Genomic DNA, 23,244 nt, shown 5'->3' with positions numbered 1-23,244 from the left:
ATACAGGAAAGTTGTTAAGAGGGTAAATTCTAAGGAGAGTATTTTCTTTCTTTTTCATCACAAAGACTTTTTTCTTTTTTTCTTTTTATTGTATCTACATGAGAAGATGGATGTTAGTTGAACCTATTACGATAATCATTTACCATGTGTATAAATTAAACCCTCACCTCAAGCCATATGCATTATACATATGAGGTGATGCATGTCAAAAATTTCTCAATAAAACTGGGGGAAAGAAAGAGCTCCTGTATCATTGTTTGTTTGTTTGTTTTGATTTTTGCTATTGTTATTGTTGTTGAGCTTCTACCTCAGTGCTTTGCTGAGACCAGTGTTGGTACATATGAGGCCCACGAGTTGAGCTCCATTTCCTAGAAGCCATCCACAAGGTTTTTCTTGTAGACATCATCAAGTGTAGACAATATGGATCCTCTTGTCCTGGTGGCAACCTTTAGGGTTGTTCTGGAGCAAGGGAGCTCCAGACAGATTTGCCAGTGGCAGGATCCAGCATGGGCTGTTTGCAGGCAATACTGACTTTGAGCTGTACCAATTCTACCTGCATCCCATTGAGCTCAGCAAACAGCTGATCTGATGATGCCATCTTTTCATAGGTGACTAAGGCACAGTTTCTGGGTGTGTCCATGGAGAGGTCAATGATGTTTCCAAAGGGAGAGAAGGCCCCACGGAAGACAGTGGGCATCAGAGAGTATTCCCCTTCTGAGGAGCCCTACATTCAGGGAACGAGTCTGACCTGTGGAAAGGGCCTTCTGGTTTTTGATAGATGTCTCTGTCTTTGTTCCCATTCTACTCATAACCGTGGTTGAGGAGGGGAGGCTGAGAAGCGGGCACTAACCCATTTTTCAGAGGGCCAGTCAAAGCTCTGAGCAAAAAACTCACCAGCCCCTAGGCCCTCTGCCTCTTCTCCTACTGGCCTCAAGTCTTGAAGCCCGTCACTGGAAGACCCAAAACTCTCAGAGATTTCCCTGGGGCAGATATACTCTTTTGGAACAGCTGGAAAGTGAGGACTGGACTCTTCTTGGGATTCATTAACTTCCCCACTAAGGTTCGAGAATAGGAAGTGACAAATGAAGTCTGAGTTCTTGGTCTTAGCATTGAAGGCACTGATGGCTCCTGACTTTACCAGCTGGTTGCCTTGGCTGGCTCTGCTGCTACTAGTTTATTTCTTCAGAGCCACCACTGCCTTTTTCTTTTCCTTGAGCTTGTTGAATTTCTTTTGCAGAGTCTCTTCCTCCTTGCTCAGTCCAGGAGTAGTCACCAATATGGTGCCTCCAAAGAGGTGGTAACCAGCATTCAGTGGTCTCCAGTGGAGCCTTCACAGACCAAGAGCTCCTGTAGATCTGCAGATGACATGTGGTGGCAAAGGTCCTAGTAATCTTGGAGATGCCAAAGGTGCCACTGTTCCTCGATTTCTACAGCATCCAGTCTGAAGTAATATGAAAACGGAAGCTCACTTTTCTGATGGTTTTAGTCATCATTGTAGAGAAGAAAACAAGGCCAACATAATGCATATTACTGATCCAAACTAGATTACAGAATTAAGGCCAGGGAAATCTCTGGAGACTTGGATATTATTACCAGAGAAATTCTTTTGCAAAGAGGTATTATATGAAGAATCACTTCATGTTTGCAAATGTATTGACCTTTTATAATCTCAAAACCTTGTTCTTGTTTTCTGTCCACAGAGGGGTTTTAAGCTACTTGTTCATTAAGATATATAATTCAAAATTAAGTGAAAAATAAAAGTCATAAGGGTGAGAAAACTATTTTTTGACATCTGTACAGAAAAGATCCTTACTAAATATTAATGTTTAGAGTATTTATATGGAAAGAGTACACATTTTAAGGAATAAAAGTAGGTATCGGGTGGATTTTCCCCATTAGATAAATAGTACGTTAAATTTAGGATAAAGATGTCAGGATGGACATGGTGGTCTGTTTTTATAGAAAATGGTAGTATAGCACAACTTCCTTTTTAATGATTTGCAGAGATAGAAATTCAATTGTTATATTATATTGAGCTTTGACAGTATTATTGCCTTGGGGGGTTATGATTTAATCCATGTCACATGTGACTCTATGTAGAGCATGACATGTGAAAACAGGCTGCTGAAACACTTGGGTATGGCTCTGTGCAGTTGCTTATTATCAGCACTTCATAGAGCACTCATGTTGAAGGTGACAAATGAAATGGAGGGCAACCTCCAAACTTCTAGTGCCTGCTAGAAATTTGTCAGGAAATGTCAGGAAATTACTGAAAATTTTTTCACAGAATTAGAATGTAGGTAAGAGGAAGGCATGTGCTGATAATGATGCTAGATTTATCCTGCTTTATTATTGCTTCTCCTAATATAAAAATGGTCTCTGACACTGGCTATCTCAGACACATCAGCGTGGTTTCTACATTAATTAGTTAACAACAGAGGCCCCTTTCAAGGTGAAGGGTTCCAAACAGAGATTACCTTCCCTGCCCCCTGTTCTGTTAACATAGGTGCTGGCAGGATAGTCAGTTCTATTTCATAACTAACAATTTCTCAAAAGAAAAGGACCATATTAGTATGCAAGATCAACAGTCCTATAAAAAATACTGAATGAAAATCTTCAGAAAACAAATTTTATTTCTTCCAAAGTAATATCTCAGAGTGATTGCGTGTGTATCATTCATTTCTGAGCACTTTTCTCAAAGCAAATTTTAGATTGAGAGTTGTATCTCCCGGATGGGGTGAGTATCCAACAGGTGCTGTAAACACCCCATTACACTGAAGTTTGAAACTATGATGGTAAAACCTCCCATGAAGGAAATCTTTTTATTTGCTTTCACAATTAGGATTTTAATATGTTTATCTCTGGCTCAGATCTGTTTTGAGAGGGTAAGAAAATATTTTTCAAGTAAATCCAAATATTCACAATCTAATGGGAAAAAGTAAAGGTTAATTAAACCTTCTCCATTTGCTTCTGAGGCAAAGCTTTGGTTCACAATTCTTTTTTCCTTTAAACGTCTCCCAGATATAATTTTCTCATCCTCCAGCATCCTCCTCCAGTCTGTGTGGGAGGGCAGCGTGACCTTCAGGCTTGTCACCACCCCCTCAACCCACCCCCCCCCTCGTTTGTGCTACGCAGGGCAGGAGCCTGGAGACCACAGGCAGGTGTCAGGTTCACTCCCTGCCTTTGGTGGTGTCCCAAACTCCACAGGGTACAGAGGTCCAAAAAAAAAAAAAAAAAAAAAAAAAAAGCAAAATCAGCCACCCAAGTCGAATGGAAAATTTCAGGATGTTAGAAAATATGGGGACAGCTGATGGCTGAGGTCATGGCTCAGAATGATTTTTTGGTTTACCTGTTTACCAAAAGCATTTCATTCATTCCTTTACAGAAAAGGGAAAAGAAAAAGGAAATGAAAACTTACAAGAAGAAGAAGAAGAAAAAGAAAAAAACAGTTGTTAATCTATTTTGACAAGCAGGATAAGGAGCATCAATTTGTAAAATTTATATTCATAGATTTAGCACGATCTGTGTGAGCCATGTGACAAATCTTTCTAGTTTTTGGTTTTGTGTTTTTCACTGCTTGTTCTTTGTGTCATTCCTCAGAAATCACATAGTGTACATATTAATAAGGAAACTGAAGCCATTAAAGAACTAGAAATAGAATAATAAGCAAATATTTAAATTCATTTGAGGATTTTTTTTTTCAGAGAGGCAGAGACACCCATCATTTGATTGATATGCTTTGCTGCCATGCCTTACGGTTTTCAAAGAAGTTGGTGAGGGATTCGAGAGGAAATGGAAGAATGTCAGGAGAGGGTTCTCCATTGGAATTTTGGTCTACATTGAGGGAAACAGAGAGGATATGACGTTTGCTCCAATTGACATAAACGCTGTTTATACCCCTTGTTTACATTCTCTACTCTGCTCCTCTGGGCCCCACAGAGTTACCTGTGGCTCTCCACCATCCCAACCACTACTCAAGAGTTGTATCCCTGCAGAAAGTCAGGTGGAAGTTCTCCCCCAAAGGGCTGCCCCCTGTGAGTGTGTTTTAAGGGAACCAGGGGAAACACCATGGGCTGGCAGTCTAGAATATAAGGCAGTGTCCATGACCTAAAGGTTCCATAGGGTGTTAAATCCTTTTGATTTACAGGAAATCTCCCTGGAGTCTTCCTGTATTCAAGAAAACTTTGAGACTGCAAGAGGAGAATATGGTAGGTAGTGCAGAATTCTGACCAGAGAGGTCTTTGGGAAACATCTGAAAAGATTCATATTTTCTGGAGCACAGTTTGGAAACCAGAGCCAGGCACTGTTTTTCAAACTTACTTGTTGAGTGCCTTGGAGGAACTTTGAAAAGAAGCAAAGAGAAAGGATTCAGGCCTATTTCAAGAAAGAGGGAGGATTCAGGCCTGTTTCAAGAAGAGTCTTTCTTACTCATTTCTTTTATATATCTGGCTTTTCAGTGACTAAGCTTTTCTTTGAAGAAAGGTCTCCTTGACCGCCCCCTCCAAAAAAAAAGGATTCTAGAAATATTTGTGGATGTTCAAGACTGAATCTCAATGTCAGCTATTTTTTCCCCCTGGCTTTGCTACTCCTCAGACTTTCTTATGGTATTTTTGGAATGAAACCACATATTCAAACTTGAGTATGAAATCCAAAAGCCAAAAATGTCTGATATTTTTTTCCCACAAGTGCGTTAGAACCATGAGCAAATGAAAGGACTCCCTCTTAGTGGGAGATCACTGTGGGAGCTCAAGAGAAGAAAAGAAAGATGAAGGCAGTTCTGTTGATTTATGTATAAATTCCCCATGTAGTTCATTAGCTGGACACTCAGCTGAGCATGAGGCTGTCCTGGGCAGAAGCTGTAAAGTCCCTGAATTCACTACAATGGCCGCTTGCAACATAGGGAAGCTGCATTTCAGGGCTAGCTCCAGTTAGATGGATTTTACAAAACTGCATCACTTTCTCCAGATAAGACACATTAAAAATTGTGATTTTTAATCACAAGCCCAAGAAGACAAGCTCTCAAGTATGAAATAGAAAACATGATTCTTGAGCATCAACCTAGGACCTTATATTTATACTACATTTTCCTAAATTTTCAGACCAAATACTTGCATTATTAAGCACAAGTCTAAATTATTATTTAAATTTAGGGGCTCTTGTGTGGTTTAGTTGATTGAGTGTATGACTTCTGTTCAAGTCACAATCTCTGGGTCCTGGGATCCAGCGCCATGATCTTCTATCCGCTCGGCAGGGAGTCTGCTTATCCCTCTTCTCCTCCCCTTGCCTATGCATGCTCTTTCTCCCTCTCCCACTCTCTCCCCCTCAATGAATAAATAGAATCTTTTAAAAATATTATTATTTGAACTTAGTAGGTGGAAAAACAATAGAGGCTGATAAATAGGCCTGGGGAGTGTCCCATGGCTGTATTGGATCCTACTGCCTGCAGCACAGTATCTCCCAGGAGACCACTCGCTGGGATGAATCAAGGATATTTGGAGGCATAGTTAAGGAAACCTCTGGTAGAACGCTATAAAATCAGTTTCCTAACCTCTGTGGGTTTTTTTTTTCCCTTTCTTTTTTCTTTCACTAATTTTTTTTTTCTTTTTTAGTTATGTACTCTATAACTTGCTCTGGGCAAAATTCTCTCATCAGGCTGTGGGATAAATTCAAAATGAGTAGCAGAAATGACAACTTATCTTTATTTCAACATGGAAATGTGGTTTCTCCAGATGTTTCTAATGTTCCAAATAGGGATTTTCAAAGACTGAACATTGCATCAAGCCTTCCAGCATAAAGGACTGTACACAATCATGGTGCTTCTGTGTGTGTGTGTGTGTGTGCGCGCGCGCACGCACGCACGTACGTCTGTCTGTCTCTCTCTCTCTCACACACACACAGACACACACATACCATAAATGTAGACAGTGACATAAATCTATGCATTAGCAAAGGTCATCTGAGATGAATCACAATTTTTCTTCTTTGACTAGTGACTGATCACAGTTAGATAATAGGCAACTGCCTTATATGTAGAACTGTTCAGGATATGAAAGAGTCTTAAACAACCCAGAGCATTGAGTGGTAGGTGAGTCACTCTGAAGGGTTTCTGAGACCACAAGAAATCAGGAAGGCAACCTATAAGAAACATCAAAAGCACACACCACACCATAGGAAAATCCTATCTATGTCCTCCTCCTTAATATATAGGGGAGAGAGGAAAGAGAGAGAAAGAGAGAGGGAGAGAGAGAGAGAGAGACAGAAATAGAGACAAAGAAGTCTCACAAAGTTGGAAATATGGTTTTTGTTAGAATCATTGTTATTGTTGTTTTAATCATGTCTTTAACTTCTCTCTGGGGAGATGTGGAAATGGTGGCTAGAGCATAAGGGTTTGAAAAATGCATTAATGTAGTTAACACTTTGCTTAACTGCTTTATGGGGAAAGGTTATTTGATTATGTATAGATATACATCTGTGCTTTGCATTGTTTCAACCTTGAGCTGTTCTATACTACCTTTAAATATTTACAGTGAAAAGTTAAATTATTCCCACAATTGACTAAATCATGTCTACTTTGGGTCTTTCACTCAATAGAAATGCTCTGTTCTTCTGTTAGGTCCCGGGATTATGCAAGACATTGTGGGGTAAAAGTATGATCCCTGAATCTACCCTTAAGTTTAGAATTCACAGTCTAGTGAGGAGTTAGGCACATAGGCAAATGACTGCTAACATAATTTATGCATGATGTTCAGTGGGATATGGATAGGAAATTATATAGGCTTGGGAAAGTTCAGCAGAATTCTTAGGGGAGGCAGCAGTTGGATGAGATTTTAGGAATATATAGGAATTAGCTACATAGATACAGGTAGAATGGGCACTAGAGGCAGTAGGCATGGTATATGTAAGAATTTAGTTGGTTTAGGAAACTATAAATTGTTCCACTATTTCTGAAGTGTGCAAAAAATATAAAGCAAAACAAATTATTTATTCATTGAGGAATCAACAACAAAAGCTTATGGATTTGAGTAATATTAACATGCACAAAAGTTACCTTTAGTATCATGTGCTAAGAAAGTGTTTGGGCTTAAATTACTTTATTTTGCAAGATTTTGCTACGTTTTAAAGATGGAAAGCTAAAAGTCTGTTTTGTGACTGTTCTGTCATCTTCTATCCTGGTTGAAAGAACAGGGTGTGATATTTCCATGAAAGCAATGCAAAGGCATGATTGCTTATCCAACAATATTATGTTTCTCTTGGAGTTGAGCCAGTGGGCCAGAAATCCTCTTATTAATTTTTCCTCATTCATCAAGGACTCAGCCTAGAGCCACAGCCATACTATATATTCTTACTCAGAGAAGTTGAGGTTTGGTCAGAATTATTTGAAAGTCTCTACATGAGCCCCAAATAGACACTTTCTGAATTTCTAAGACCCATTGATCCTCCAGTGCAACTTCTCCCACCCTTTCCTTGTGTGTTGGGGGATGAACAGCCATTGGGAAACAAATTATTTAATACAGCTAATGAATTGGCCATGGTGTTTTGTGGTAGAAAAGTCAGTTTCCTGGGTTCTCCTTACATATGTTTAGGAAAAAAATATTTGTAATAGGAAATAAATTAAATTGAAGACCAGAAAAATCTCTTAATCATCTCTTAATTTCTTCTGAGTGTTTACCTATAACTGACCAAATATAATCTTGTGATTACTAGATATAAAAATGCCAGTAAGAAAAATGTGGAAGTTTCGATATGATTTACTGAGCTTTTCTGTCTTCTGATGCCCTCCATAGATGAGTTAGCTGAATTAAGTTGCGGTTAAACACTCTGTTTAATGAGATATATAGTTGATAATGCTGAGCGGAGACTATACCTAAATGTAAAATCCCAGTAATTTATTTATTTATTTTTTTTATTTTCATGTTCTTATTTGTTATGGAAAAGAGAGTAAAAAACAGGTACCTTATTAAATATGAATCACATTTTTCTCTTTCCTTTTGTAAGTGATAAAAGGATTGGTGCTTTGGTATCTCACTGGATTAAATGAGCTGATAGGAAAGTGATGAAGTGGGTACTAAGGAACATTAGAGGTCAGCCTCTAAAGTGGACTTGCTACCAATATTCAGCTTAATTTTTTTTGGTTGTTTATAAATATTTTAAATTTCTTGTTATTTTAAATTGTGTCAATTCAAAGTTATTGAGGAGTCTGGGTTTAGAAAATAATCTGGTTACCATATAGACTGGCTCTGGAGAGATGTGACATCTGTGTGTTTGAGTCACTCACGAGGGTGTTAAGAATATTCATAATAAAAACTACATGCTCAGCACCAATGGGACACCAGCTTCCAAACCCAGCTTCCACTCAGGCAGAAAACCTAAAATCTATCTATGTTCTATTTAAATGTTAAGTAGTATTTTCAAGAAAATACCTCAGTTTGGTTTAGACATTCTATTTTTCAATTTCCTAGATTGAGAATTTTAGATTTCACAAAATGAAACCAGAGAGGGAGATTGCTGGAGGGGTGGGAGGTGGGAGGGATAGGGTGGCTGAGTGATGGACTTTGGGGAGGGTATGTATTATGATAAGTGCTGTGAATTGTGGTAAGACTGATGAATCACAGGCCTGTACCCCTGAAACAAATAATACATTATATGTTAATAAATAAATAAAGTAAGTAAGTAAGTACAAAAAATTAAAAAATAATTTTAGATTTTAGGTGATTTAGAATTTTAAGTGTTGTAATTCACATGGGGGTGAAAATGTGTTTCTTTTTTTTTAAATTTTATTTATTTATTTGACAGACAGAGATCGCAAGTAGGCAGAGAGGCAGGCAGAGAGACAGGGGGAAGCAGACTCCCTGCTGAGCAGAGAGCCCGATGTGGGACTTGATCTCAGGACCCTGAGATCATGACCTGAGCCAAAGGCAGAGGCTTAACCCACTGAACCATATAGGTGCCCTGAAAATATGTTTCTGAAGAGCAAAAGGCTATCGTTGCATTTTGAGAGGTCTTAAATGTGATCTTTTGACCTCACATGACTTTCAATGTGACACTTTTGAAGGGTATTCTTGACTGGGGAGAAAGACAGTGGTCCTTAGGTAGCATATAATCCATTTTCTGGAAGCTAAGTATCTCAGAGCAGCAGGCTAAGGCCAGCCCCACTACACACGTCTCCTCTTGGCTTGGCTTTTCTGGCACCTAAATGAGTAAGGGCATTATCATTCTTGTGGAGGACCCCTGGAGATAATCAGTGCATGTGGCAACCAAGCATTTGTTTACTATCCACCAAAGGGTTAATATGTTCTAGTAATGTATTGCCCTTGTGTTGTGTCCAGTCACAGGGGAGAGTTTTGGCAGGAAGAATTCATGGTTGTCAGCGGGAAATTTATTTACAAAAATAAAATAAAATAAAATAAAAGTGAAAATCCTATTTCTATCTTCCTTTTCAACTCAGTTTCAAAATATTTTTCTTCTCTGGGTGCCTGGATGGCTCAGTTGGTTGAGTGACCAACTCTTGGTTTCTGCTCAGGTTGTGATCTCAGGTTGGGATTCCACTCCATGGTTTATGGTGGGCTCCAGCCCAGTGGGGACTCTGCTTGAGATTATTCCTCTCCCTCTTCCTCTGGCCCCTCCCCCATTAATGTGCTCAAATAAATAAATATTTTCCTTTGCATGTCATTTTAATCCCCCTGATCGAATGAAAATTGTTTTGGTTTTTTAAAATATTTGATCCTTGATAGAGATCCAGATAAAGGACATAGAGAGAGAACAAAATAGTACAAGTCAAACTTTGAGCGTAGAATGGGAGATAAACAAAGTACTCTGTCCTTTGATTTTTAATGTTTTTTCTGGTTCCAGAAGTAATTTATACTTCCTTATATGCATGCATATTACATAAATGCATTTCATAGAGGGTGAAATTTTCAAAGCTCTTACCAAACTCATTGGATGGTGAAGAACTTTAAGAATATTTTAGTGGTTTATAAGTCTGAGGAACATCATTTTTACTTTTTCAGCTTTCTGCATTATTCTGGGTGAGACACTGAAGCTGTGGGCATACTTACTGTGGGCATACTTACTGTGGGCATACCTTAATCTGTTATGATAAAATAGCTGATTCTCTAATCATACTCGTCTTAGGTGATTTTCTGTTTAATGGTGAAAGGGGGTCAGCGAGAGACTGATAGTGAGGGAATGCCTCTTTCCAAAAGACAAAGATAAAATAATGCTTCCTCGGGTAACCAGTACATTTTTATCTTCCACCTGAGTATTGGTATATGTAGATTTAAAGCCAGTTTCATCTTTAAGGAGAAAAAAAAATACATTGAGCTCCATTCTGTGCTCCATGTGTTTGTCATAGATTTGTGCATTATCTTTGTCTCCACCTGGACTCAGGAAGTATCCCCACCATACACAAGATGAGACTGAGCACAGCTCTCCTCACTGATAACATAGGCGGTAAAACTGTACCTTGAATCCTGGTCAATCTGATTGGAGTCTTCATACTACACTCTGTGCTGACATAAAAGACCAGAATGGACTGTGGCTTCATTGATTAGTTATTAAAAAAAATGCATCATACATATTTTTATTGTCCACCATTATTTCAAATAGCCCAACAGCAATTTTTGTAGGACAAACAAAAATGCAGGCCCCTTCTTGTTGAAGATTTGAAATTGGAAGAAAAAAAAAGGAAGAAGAAGAAGAGTAGCTGCCTTTAAAATCAATCAGGACACCTCCATGGAAAATTACCTGGGCTGTTTCATGGTTGGCAGGAGCAGAGGAGGGAGCTGGCATCCCCTGAAGAGGCACACACCCAGCCCAGGTCCGGCCAGCACCCACTGGCAAGAGCTCAGCCCTGGAGTTGTCAAGATTTTCCTAAATTGTAAAAATCTAAAAGTTACATTTTAGAATCATCTTTTCTTCTAATTCTCTTTTTATTGCCTTCTTATTGCCTCAGGAAAGCAATAACACAAAAGATCCTTTTACATATTTTGATTTAAAATGTAGAATCCAAAAGGGACTTATCTAACTATGTTCATGGAGGAAAAACTGTAGGTGATCAATGTTCATCTGGCAAGTAAGAGCCCTATTATAGCAAACAGATTTGTTGATTTTTAGCTTATAAATTCAAGAAAGTGATTTCAAAATTCCTAATATATTAAGAAAATTGCCTGGATTCTCACCCAATTTAAATTTATAAAGAAATCATTATAGCTATAGAAGTTATAATTTCTTTCTCTTTCATCACATAAAATAGTTTTTCATTGTGCAGGGAAGCCCCCTCCTTTCACCACTCTGTATTTTATGGCATATCTCTCCAAACTCTTTTAAAGCCCCTGTACTATAAACTAATTTGTTAAAGGAATCTATAAAGAATTTGGAAGCTTTGAAAAAGGTGTGTGCTCTTTCGTTTTACATTTTTTTCCACTAAGAAATCGTATTCAATACTTCTTTCCATTGTGTGGCTAATACAGCGATGGACTGGCAAGCAGTCCAATGCAATGAATAGTAGAGACAGAGAAGGGACTCTAAACTCCTATACAACTTGTGATTTACAGCTCAGCTTATCATTAACCATGACAGCTGAGTCTCAGGCCCCCACCCCAATCTCCCATGGTTGTCATTCTGTCCTTCACAGAGTGTTGTCTGCAGACCTGCTGTAGCAGCCTCACCACAACCATGTTAGAAGTGCAAAGTCTTAGACCCACTACAAACCTTCTAATCCAGAAACTCTGAGGGTGGGACCTAGCAATTTGTGTTTTAACCAAGATTCTAGCTGATTCTGACTCTTTGAAGTTTGAGAGCCACTGATGCAAGTGCATCCTTGCACCATTGTTTTCTTTTCCCTCACCCATGCCCTCTGGAGCCTCCCTTCTTGCTCTCTGGTGCACCAAGACTGCATCCATCCACATAATCCTGGCTGTCAGAGGGAGTGAGATGGGCTAGGCTTCTCTGTTTCTGCTTTTGTCTTCAGAACATAAGAAGACTGGAAGAGTCTCTAGTCCCTGCTTGGCTAAGATGGATCAAGGGCATAATCCTCATTCTTGCTGCAATAGACAGATGGGAAGGGGACCATTAGTCACTGATGCTTCAGTGGGGAACTAGTTGTGTGTTGTTGGCCTGTACTCAGAAGAATGTCTATGTGTGCATATATATAACTTATAATTATGACCAGTTTGCCCCTAAACATGAGCAAACCCCTGAAACACACTGGAAAGTCATGTTGGGAGAAGGGCAGAAACACGTAGCTCCATGAGCAAACAGGTACCACAGGTGCTGACACTGCCTACCGCCTTTAGGTCAGCTCACAGTGCTCTACCCTATGTAGGCTCAGTGTGGCTAGATCTCCTAGTAAACATCCAGAAAGGTGGTTACCATGTCCAAATAAAGCACCACATGTAGGAGGACTAAGATAATTGAACTTGATAGGTGGCCACATTGAAAAGGAAGTCTATACTAGTCCAGTGTTGACACGTAGAAACAGATGCTAAAGTGCTGATTTATGGCATTTTGTACTGTATTTCTCCCAAGATCTTACCTTGTTTCTCACCTATATTTGTGTGTGAATTCCTGCTGAATTCCCTTTATTATATTCCAAGACTTCACTTCATTTAGATTTTGTACACTTAGGATGTAGTGGTCTCCATCTTATTTTGTTTTAATAACCATGATTTTAAAATAAGCTCACATTATAAAATAAGAGAATATAATCTGATTGGTACATTGTCAATAATATGAAATAATTTCACCAAATTGTACTATAAGAAATAGGGCAATCTTTCAATAACACTTAAGTAAAATGACACTCAGTTTAGTAATCTATTATCTTTTTATTAAATTTTGATTAACTCTAACTATTATAAAATAAAAACATTTAAAATAGAGGGAGGGGTCCTGATCATCCCACCCAAGCTCACTCAAAGGTGGCCGTTCTACACTGGGAGAGGCCCAGGTTACAACCCCCTCCTCTCCTCCACTCTGTGCTCTGCCCATAAAGCAAAAGTGTCACTCTGAGAAATTGAATCACTGTCCTCACCACCTACTATGGAGCAGCGGTTCAGAGATTTTGCCCAGGGGGACAGGCAAGCTATAAGAGCAAAGAACTTCCAAGTTCTGCCCATGACTTTATAGAAACAGAATGTAGGGGAGCTAAGCCTAAAGACACTCTCAAAAGCAATAGATTTTGGTGGTAAGCAATTAACAGGAGACTGGTAGCTTCATGAGAGCAATAAGTTAAGCCATAAACAAGCTAGTTTACCAGAGAGAACCACAGAAAAATGCAGGCATGACGAACTCACCTGGTGTAGGAACAAACCTCAAAGACTGGTCGGACAAACCATCCTTGAAAAGCAGACCTACATTTAAACTGTGGAAAAGTTTATGTCCTAGGACTTTGTTGTAAGCAATAGAACAATCATGTAGCAATTAGTGGAGAGTAACATATGAGTTTGATACAAACAAAATAAGTCAACTAAGAGAGAGTTGAAGAAACAAGATAGCCAAGGAGAGCCCTGCCAAAGCCATGTGCTCGTGTCCAGACCAGCACACTTAAAGGAACAACATCAGAGGCTTCACACATGCACACATGCACACACACACACACACACACACAGAAAGAAAGGTTACTTGTCATCAATTCAGAGAAGATAATTTTCTTCTAAGAATTCCTATTTGTAACTTTGCAGGAATAATATCAATAAATAATAAGTTGTTAAAATGACATGAAAAAATTAAAGAATTATAGGAAAAAATACACCAAATAACTCTCACTGGGCAAAATGTTAAATATTTTTAAAGATAATAGTGCAGGAAAAGCCTAAGCACCTTGCTCACCCGAGGTAGCCAAAGACATCCCTGAGAGAAACCCATGAGGTGTTCAGGTAGGAACATCCCTGCAACAAGGGAAGTCCCAGATCCTGAAGTGTGCTGGAGGGGAGGAACCAGAGACCTCTCAGCAGTGAACCCCAACCCCACCATCCTCATGTTCAGTCTCATCAGTGTGAGTAGTCCTTTCAGTTCAGAGTAAAATTGCATTTTTAAGCTTCTCTGCAGAGACAAGGGAAAAGACTCCTTGGTGTAACCGGACTAGAAAGAGCCAATATCCATTTCTGGGCCCTCCAAAAGTGGGTGAGGAATGACCAAGTTTGGGGAAGTACTTAGAAAATTGGAGTAGAGGAACATTGTCCAGAATAGATCACATCCTGGGTCACAAATCAGGTTTCAACTGGCACCAAAAGACTGGGATCATTCCCTGCATATTTTCAGACCACAACGCTCTGAAACTAGAACTCAATCACAAGAGGAAACTTGGAAAGAACCCAAAAACATGGAGGCTAAAGAGCATCGTACTAAAGAATGAATGGGTCAACCAGAAAATTAAAGAAGAACGGAAAAAATTCATGGAAACAAATGATAATGAAAACACAACGGTTCAAAATTTGTGGGGCACAACAAAGGCAGTCCTGAGAGGAAAATATATAGCATACAAGCCTTTCTCAAGAAATAAGAAAGGTCTCAAGTATACAACCTAACCCTACACCTAACAGAGCTGGAGAAAGAACAACAAAGAGAGCCTAATCCCAGCAGAAGAGAAATAATAAAGATCAGAACAGAAATCAATGAAATAGAAACAAACAAACAAACAAACAAAAACAAAACAAAACAAAACAAACAAACAATAGAACAAATCAACAAAACTAGAAGCTAATTCTTTGAAAGAAAATAAAATTGATAAACCCTGGCCAAACTTATCAAAAAGAAAATAGAAATGATCCAAATAAATAAAATCATGAATGAAAGAGGTGAGATCACAACCAACACCAAAGAAATACAAACAATTATAAGAACATATTATAAGCAACTATATGCCAGCAAATTTGACAATCTGGAAGAAGTGGATGCATTCCTAAAAACGTATAAACTACCAAAACTGAAAGATAGAAATAGAAAACCTGAACAGATCCATAACCAGTAAGGAGATTGAAGCAGTCATCTAAAGTCTCCAAACAAACAAGAGCCCAGGGCCAGATGGCTTCCCAAGGGAATTCCACCAAACATTTAAAAAACAATTAATTTCTATCCTGCTGAAACTTCCAAAAAAATAGAAATAGAAGGAAAACTTCCAAACTCATTTTATGAGGACAGTATTACCTTGATCCCAAAACTAGACAAAGACCCCATCAAAAAAGACAATTACAGACCAATATCTTTGATGAACACAGATGCGAAAATTCTCACCAAAATACTAGCCAATAGGATCCAACAGTACATTAAAAGGATTATTCACGGGGCACCTGGGTGGCTCAGTGGGTTAAAGCTCTGCTTTCGGCCCAGGTCATGATGCCAGGATCCTGGGCTCGAGCCCCACATTGGGCTTCTGCTCAGCGGGGAGCCTGCTTCCTCCTCTCTCTCTGCCTACTTGTGATCTGTCAAATAAATAAATAAAATCTTTAAAAAAAAAAAAAAAGGATTATTCACCACGAACAAGTGGGATTTATTCCAGGGCTGCAAGGTTGGGTCAACATCTGCAAATCAATTAATTTAATACAATACATTAAATAAAAGAAAGAACAAGAACCATATGATACTCTCAATAGATGCTGAAAAAGCATTTGACAGCATCATTTCTTGATCAAAACTCTTCAAAGTGTAGGGATAGAAGGCACATACCTCAATATCATCAAAGCCATCTATGAAAAACCCACAGTGAATATAATTCTCAATGGAGAAAAACTGAGAGCTTTTCCGCTAATGTTGGGAACATGGCAGGCATGTCCATTATCACCACTGCTATTGAACATAGTACTAGAAGTCCTAGCCTCAGCAATCAGAGAACAAAAAGAAATTAAATGCATCCAAACCGGCAAAGAGGCAATCAAACTATCACTCTGCAGATGATATGATACTTTATGTGGAAAACCCAAAATACTCCACTCCAGATCTGCTAGAAATTCAGTAAAGTGTCAGGCTATAAAGTCAATGCACAGAAATCAGATGCATTTCTTTACACCAACAATAAAACAGAGGTAAGAGAAATTAAGGGATCAATCCCATTTACAATTGCACCCAAAACCATAAAACATAGGAATAAACCTAACCAAAAAGTCAAAGAGTCTGTACTCAGAAAACTATAAAGTACTCATGAAATAAATTGAGGAGGGCACAAAGAAATGGAAAAGTGTTCCATGCTCATGGATTGGAAGAACAAATATTGTGAAAATGTCTATGCTACCTAAAGCAATCTACACGTTTAATGCAATTCCTATCAAAATACCATCTTTTTTTTTTCAAAGAAATAGAACAAATAATCCTAAAATTTACATGGAACCAGAAAAGACCTCGAATAGCTGGAGGAATGTTGAAAAAGAAAGCCAAAGTTGGTGGCATCACAATTCCAGACTTCAAGCTCTATTACAAAGCTGTCATCATCAAGACAGTACGGTACTGGCACAAAAACAGACACAAAGATCAGCAGAACAGAACAGAGAGGCCAGAAATACACCCTCAACTCTATGGTCAACTAATTTTTGACAAAGCAGGAAAGAATGTCCAATGGGAAAAAGTCTTTTCAACAAATGGTGCTGGGAAATTTGGACAGCCACATGCAGAAAAATGAAACTGGACCATTTCCTTATACCACACACAAAAATAGACTCCAAATGAATGAAAGACCTCAATGTGAGAAAAGAATCCATCAAAATCCTTGATGGGAACCCAGGCAGGAACCTCTTTGACCTCAGCCTCAGCAACTTCTTCCTAGAAACATCGCCAAAGGCAAGGGAAGCAAGGGCAAAAATGAACTATTGGGTCTTCATCAAGATCAAATGTTTTTGCACAGCAAAGGAAACAGTCAACAAAACCAAAAGACAACTGACAGAATGGGAGAAGATATTTGCAAACGACATATCAGATAAAGGACTAGTGTCCAAAATCTATAAAGAACTTAGCAAACTCAACACCCAAAGAACAAATAATCCAATCAAGAAATGGGCAGAGGACATGAACAGACATTTCTGCAAAGAAGACATCCAGATGGCCAACAGACACATGAAAAAGTGTCCATATCACTCGGAATCAGGGAAATTGAAATCAAAACCACAATGAGATACCACCTCACTCCAGTCAGAATGGCTAAAATGAACAAGACCAATGCTGTAAAGGATGCGGAGAAAGGGGAACCCTCCTACACTGTTGGTGGGAATGCAAGCTGGTGCAGCCACTCTGGAAAACAGCATGGAGGTTCCTCAAAAAGTTGAAGATAGAGCATGCAATCACACTGCTGGGTATTTACCCTAAATATACAAACGTAGTGATCCAAAGGGGCACGTGCACCCATATGTTTATAGCAGCAATGTCCACAATAACCAAACTATGGAAAGAACCTAGATGCCCATAAACAGATGAATGGATAAAGAAGATGTGACACACACACACACACACACACACACACAGGAATACTATGCAGCCATCAAAAGGAATTAAATCTTTCCCTTCGCGATGACGTGGATGGAACTAGAGGGTATTATGCTAAGTGAAATAAGTCAATCAGAGAAAGACAATTATCATTTGATCTCCCTGATATGAGGAAGTGGAGAGGCAAAGTGGGGGGCTTGGGGGTAGGGAAGGAAAAAATGAAACAAGATGGGATCAGGAAGATAAACCATAAGAGACTCTTAATCTCACACAAAAAAAAACTGAGGGTTGCCTGGGGGAGGGGGTTAGGGAGAGTGTGGTTGGGTTATGGACATTGGGGGAGATATGGGCTATGCTGTGATATGTTAATAAAAAATTTAAAAAAATTAAAAAAAAAGAAAATTGGAGTAGAGATATGAAAACCAAAGCATCACCAGGTCAGCTTGTTAGGTAGATCAGGGATTAGGGTATCAGGTGACTTGTAGGGATCAGAGAGGTGTGGAGAAAAGGAAGCTGGCTTTGGTAGAAGTCTGTCTTGTCCTGTCTCCTCCTGCCCCTGCCTTCACCTAGGCAGACTTGGAGTGCAGGCATATTCCAGACCCCACTTGCTGACTAATATGTCTGCATATACTGCTGCCCTCTAGACATTTTGGCTTGCTTCAGATGAGGAACTCAGGTTGGGTGGGAAAAGTATGGGGCTAGGAGTGAAGCTTGAGGTTAGAGCTTGGTTAGTTAAAGTGAGATGCAAGGATCAGCAGCATGGAAATCCCCCCCCCCCCCGGGAGCTGGCTAGAATTGCAAACTCTAACAACTCTCTCCAGACCCACCAAACCAAGATGTCAACAAGACCCACAGGTGATCCTCTGCACACTGAGACTCAGCAAGTCTGGAGCCATGACAGGATCTCAGATCTGGTAGGTCAATGATACCGCATATGCTAAAGCTGATAGCCACGTTCACTGTCCTTTCTGACAAATCTAAGATTTTATTTGTTTATTTAACAGACAGAGATTACAAGTAGACAGAGAGGCAGGCAGAGAGAGAGAGGAGGAAGCAGGCTCCCTGCGGAGCAGAGAGCCCGAAGCGGGACTCGATCCCAGAACCCTGGGATCATGACCTGAGTCGAAGGCAGCGGCTTAACCCACTGAGCCACCCAGGCGCCCCCTTTCTGACAAATCTAAAGCAAAGTCTTAATATAGGAAATCTTTAAACCTCTATACATGTGATGGATACGTAGGCAGACACATTGGAACTCACAGGAAATATAATTGCCACACATTTTTTCGTAAGGGAATGTCACAATTTTATTCAATCCAGTTATGTCCTTTCCACTCCTTAAATTAAATATTGCTACCCTCTGAGTGTGTAGTAGAAGTAGAGTAAGTGATGTTCCTTATCTGGCATGGGGAGTAAATTCTGGCCCCAGAGTGAATTTACAGAGACCCCCATTCCAACTGCTAAAATCGGTGGATGACTGGTTCATGTCTAGCCATTGTCTACAAAAACTGCTTAGTGATAATTTGAAGGGCCTCACAGTTTTCTCTGCAAGTGTAGGAAAGAACTGGCTGAATGGCTCAAACTGACTGTCCTCACGAGAGGAGCTTGATTAAATGAGCTAGTACAGAAAATATATAAATGTCCCATCCTATATTCACAGCAGCTCTCCCACTCACTGCTATAAATACCTCACCAGTCCCTTTGGAGTTTGTGGACATGGATATGCTGCCATTTCCTTTGCTAATCTCTCATTGTTTGGGGGTCTGGCTAAGTGCCACAACGGAAAAGTTGCCATGCTTGTTGCTTTTTTACATGCATGCTTTCCACAAAGTAATTATTACTTCCTGGAGGGCTGAGGGGCTAACTAAATCTAACTTTAGCCAGAGATTTACTCGTATGGTTGTAGATTCTCTACATTTAATACTAAAAATTAGATGAAAGTTTTTTCCTTCCTATGTGTCCATCTCATATATAGGGGATACTTTTGTACTTCATCTGCTTCTAATGAGATTCTCAACAAGAATGAGAGAAAAGTCGTCTTTTTTGAGAGTTGTTACTTCCCTAGATGACAGAACACTCATTCTCAAATTAGTTTTGCTCAAAATGTTTCTCATATCTAAAGTAGGAAAATTTTCTTGGATGTGGCTCTTAGCCAGGGAAGCTTTAGACTTTTCAAAATTATAATTGCCTCATTACACTAGAGTGTCCACGTTTTAGTGGTGAAAGAAATGACTGTTTAGCTTGGAAGACTTTTTAGGCCAGGAAGATAAAAGCCTGGGTGAGGAGTATGTGTGTGTGAGGGAGTAACAGTGGCCTTCAGAAGATGAAGTGTTAATGTACAGAGGATGGAGACCAGCTGCTTTTCCTCTCCACAGAGAGCAGACCAGAGGAAATGGGCTCCCAGGCACCAGGAGAACTTAGGGTGGCTGTAAGTGAACATGTCATGACAGGGAGCGTCCATACTTGAGGAAGTGGAGCCAACAGGATTTCTAGAAGGAAACTGGAATGGCCTTGAAGATTGTTGTATGTAACTGCATAATTCCTGAATAATGATAGTTCCTAAATTCAGCCTTAAAATATTTAATTTCAGGGCACATTATCATTGTCCTTTTCAACGACTCTCCCAACATGCCTACAACTTATAAATCACCATGCTGAGTTTAGCCGCCTCTCCACTCTCTTGGTGCAGTGAAGAAGTGGGGTCTTTGGAGCCAGAAGAATCTGGGTTTGATTTCAATTTTGCAATTCACTGCCTTTCCTATCTTGGCTCCATTATCTCTGAGTTTAATATCTTTATCTGTAAAATACCAACTTCCATAGATACATTTTTTCCCATTGAAGATGACATATTTAAGTTTCCTAATACAAGAGCTGGTACACAGTAAGCATTTGATGATAGCACTGGGTACCTGATATTATCTACAAGGACTGCGTAGTACTTTATTGTGATACTATAGAGAATCTATTTCTATTTTACACTTAGGAAGTACAGACACTGAGGGGTTAATTAAGTTGCATAAGGTTATAAAGCCAATAAGTTGAAGGCAGTGATTCAGAGAACACATATGTTGCATTTATTTATTTTTTATTTTATTTTATTTTTTTTGACACCTAAATACTTTATTACCAAAGAATGTGGGAAAATCCACCACTGCTGGTGGTTATATAAACTGAAGCAATATCTTCTCATATGTTGCATTTAAAAGCTGGTGCTCTTTTTACTAGACCACACTGTCTCATATTATAGGAAAAAAATTGAGGATACTGAGAATGCTTATCAGCCTATATGCTTATTATTAAAATCCAAAGTTTTCAAAGTTCAGGCTCTCAGAAGGCCTAACAAATCTGGCCCACATACATTGTACTTGCCCTCTTCACTTTTTGTTGGTGGGGTAGGGGGTAAGTTGTCATCACTATGTTAAGAGACATATTAGTAAATTTGCTTGGAGGATCTCTCAAAAACTATGAACACCCTTTTCATTAAAGGGGGATACACTGGATTTATTCTAGATCTGCAAGCTATTTTTCACCAATTTCTCTTATTTTATCCATTTATTCATTCAACAAACATGTGTTGATGTCTGTGTTCTGGATGATGTTTTGAGTACTGGGAATGTATGCTTGAATAATGCTCTGTCTGGTGAAAAATAAGGGTATCAATAAAAAATTAACAAAGCTCCCAGAAAGAGCAAATTTGGAAAAGTATTTCAAAGTCAATAACATTTGATCCAGGTCTTATGTGTTGCAGAAGAGCAGGTATCTAGTCGAAGACCTTGGTAAAAACACTAAAAGTGCTAAATGATTACTGAGCCATATTACAGAAAATCTTCACATCTCATGTACTGCAATTCAAACTCAAGTTACCCTGATGAAAGTAAAATATTTTAAGGATGAATGAAGTTAGAATGGCAAGGATAAAGTGGAAATATATTATAACATTATTATTACTAATTGTTCACTAAGAAATTAAATCAATGAGCAGACTTTTTTAGAAAATGATCTGTTTTAATTTTTGGAGACCAAGAAATAATTTGCCTGTAGATCAACACATGAGGGAAATGTGGGTATATACATATACACACACAAATATGTGTGTGTATATGTATATATTTAGAAGTTTTCCTTTTTTTAGTCAAATGCACACCTTTTATATGTCGGCCAAAAATTTAAATATAACATACAGTGGAATGTGTGTGAATATTAAGAGAATAGTATTGGTATTTTAGGTCCCTTACTAATGGTCTATAACTAATATCTTTGAGATACTAGTTCTGGCTTTTATTTGTTATCACAAGGACATTAGAAGGGATGATAATAATTCTGCAAGCTCTGCGTATACAAGAAGTGCTTAATGTTAGCAGGAACTATCTTCATAGTGGGTTTGGAGTTTGGATTCAAATATATTTTGGTAATTGTCACTAGGGTTATAATGTTAGCATTTTTACATATGAGTTAGTATCCAAGCATTTGGTAAACATGTGCTTGTATATAGAGTGGCTGCTCGTACTATATTTTATGAAGTGTATCTCGGGCTTGGGTGGGGGCTAGTTCATAAAACTATAAATGGAAAACTTAACTTTGTATTATTTAGCCCTGCTCCCATCAAACCTATCCGTTCTTTTTATATCAATAAATTTTCTTTCCCTGGCTTAATTTTCCGACTTGTGTAATTTCTCATAAATCCATTTTTCCTGATCTTTTCATGCAGATTTTCTATTTTTTCCTCTTATGTCTCATTAAGTGGCATTTCTTTTAAAACTCATCAACTATGGGGTGCCTGGGTGGCCCAGTAGGTTAAGCCTTTGCTTTTGGCTCAAGTCACAGTCCTGGTGTCCTGGGATCGAGCCCCGCATCAGGCTCTCTGCTTGGCAGGGAGCCTGCTTCCCCCTCTCTATTTGTGTCAAATAAATAAAATCTTTAAAACAAAAACAAAAACAAAAACCCTCATCAACTATTCCAGGGTCTACGTGATAATCACTCATTACAATGAGTGATTATAATTTGATTGCATAGAGCAACCTAATAAAGTCATCATAAATAACAAGTTCTGAAAACTATTCTTGAGTATTAATATGAATATTTTAGCCCTCAGAGAGTGTAATTTTTTGTTAAATGTATATACTTAGAACTGCAACTATTGTGATCTTTTTGAATGTGACAATATTATCTTAAGAGTAAAGAAAAAAATACTAGCACTATACTTTATTATAATCTAATACATAAAAATAACACGATGTTCATAAAAATGCTATTCATTTTTTCTCTTATTAAGAAAACTTTTCTTTGTATAGCACTTTGGTACTAATCATGAAGTAAGTAAAGTCTCCAAAAATAGTATACAAACAATGGGTTTTAAATCAAAAATGTTTATTGTAAAAAAGGACCTTTAAAAATTGTTTTTTAAAAAAGAAACATTGATTTCACAAATCTTCAGGTTGTTTATAAGCATCAGCTATAGACAACATCTCACTTTCATACAAAACTCATTCAATCATATAAAAATAAACACAAATTTACATTGACTCATCATCTATACAATTACTTTAAAAAGGCACTTGGAAGGGTGCTGTATGAATTGCATTTGTCATAGGCATTTAAAATAGTTTAAGTACATTACTGAGTTTCTAAGAACCCTTTCTTGCACTTATTCCCATCTTTAATTAATTTTAGAAAATCATTAAAAGTTCTTTTAAAAGGTAAGACATAGAGCATGCACCAGGAATGTTCAAAGCTATTCTTTCCCTCCTCCCCCAGGGAGCATACTCTTTGTTGGCAAAAACAAAAACAAAAACAAAAACAAAACACTCTCAATACATTCTCTTATTTTTTGTTCCTGTTCTT

General features: G+C 38.5%; 1 pseudogene; it reads right to left on the bottom strand.

Annotated features, from left to right (window-relative positions):
- Positions 1 to 368: 368 nt before the first annotated feature.
- LOC122905364 lies at positions 369 to 3,962 on the bottom strand (annotated as a pseudogene).
- Between the last annotated feature and the right edge of the window lie 19,282 nt (positions 3,963 to 23,244).

Source organism: Neovison vison, chromosome 4, assembly GCF_020171115.1.
Source record: "Neovison vison isolate M4711 chromosome 4, ASM_NN_V1, whole genome shotgun sequence".
Taxonomy (NCBI): Eukaryota; Metazoa; Chordata; class Mammalia; order Carnivora; family Mustelidae; genus Neogale; species Neogale vison.
The sequence above is the reverse complement of the archived record's forward strand: the minus strand, read 5'-3'. Positions and strand labels throughout refer to the sequence as shown.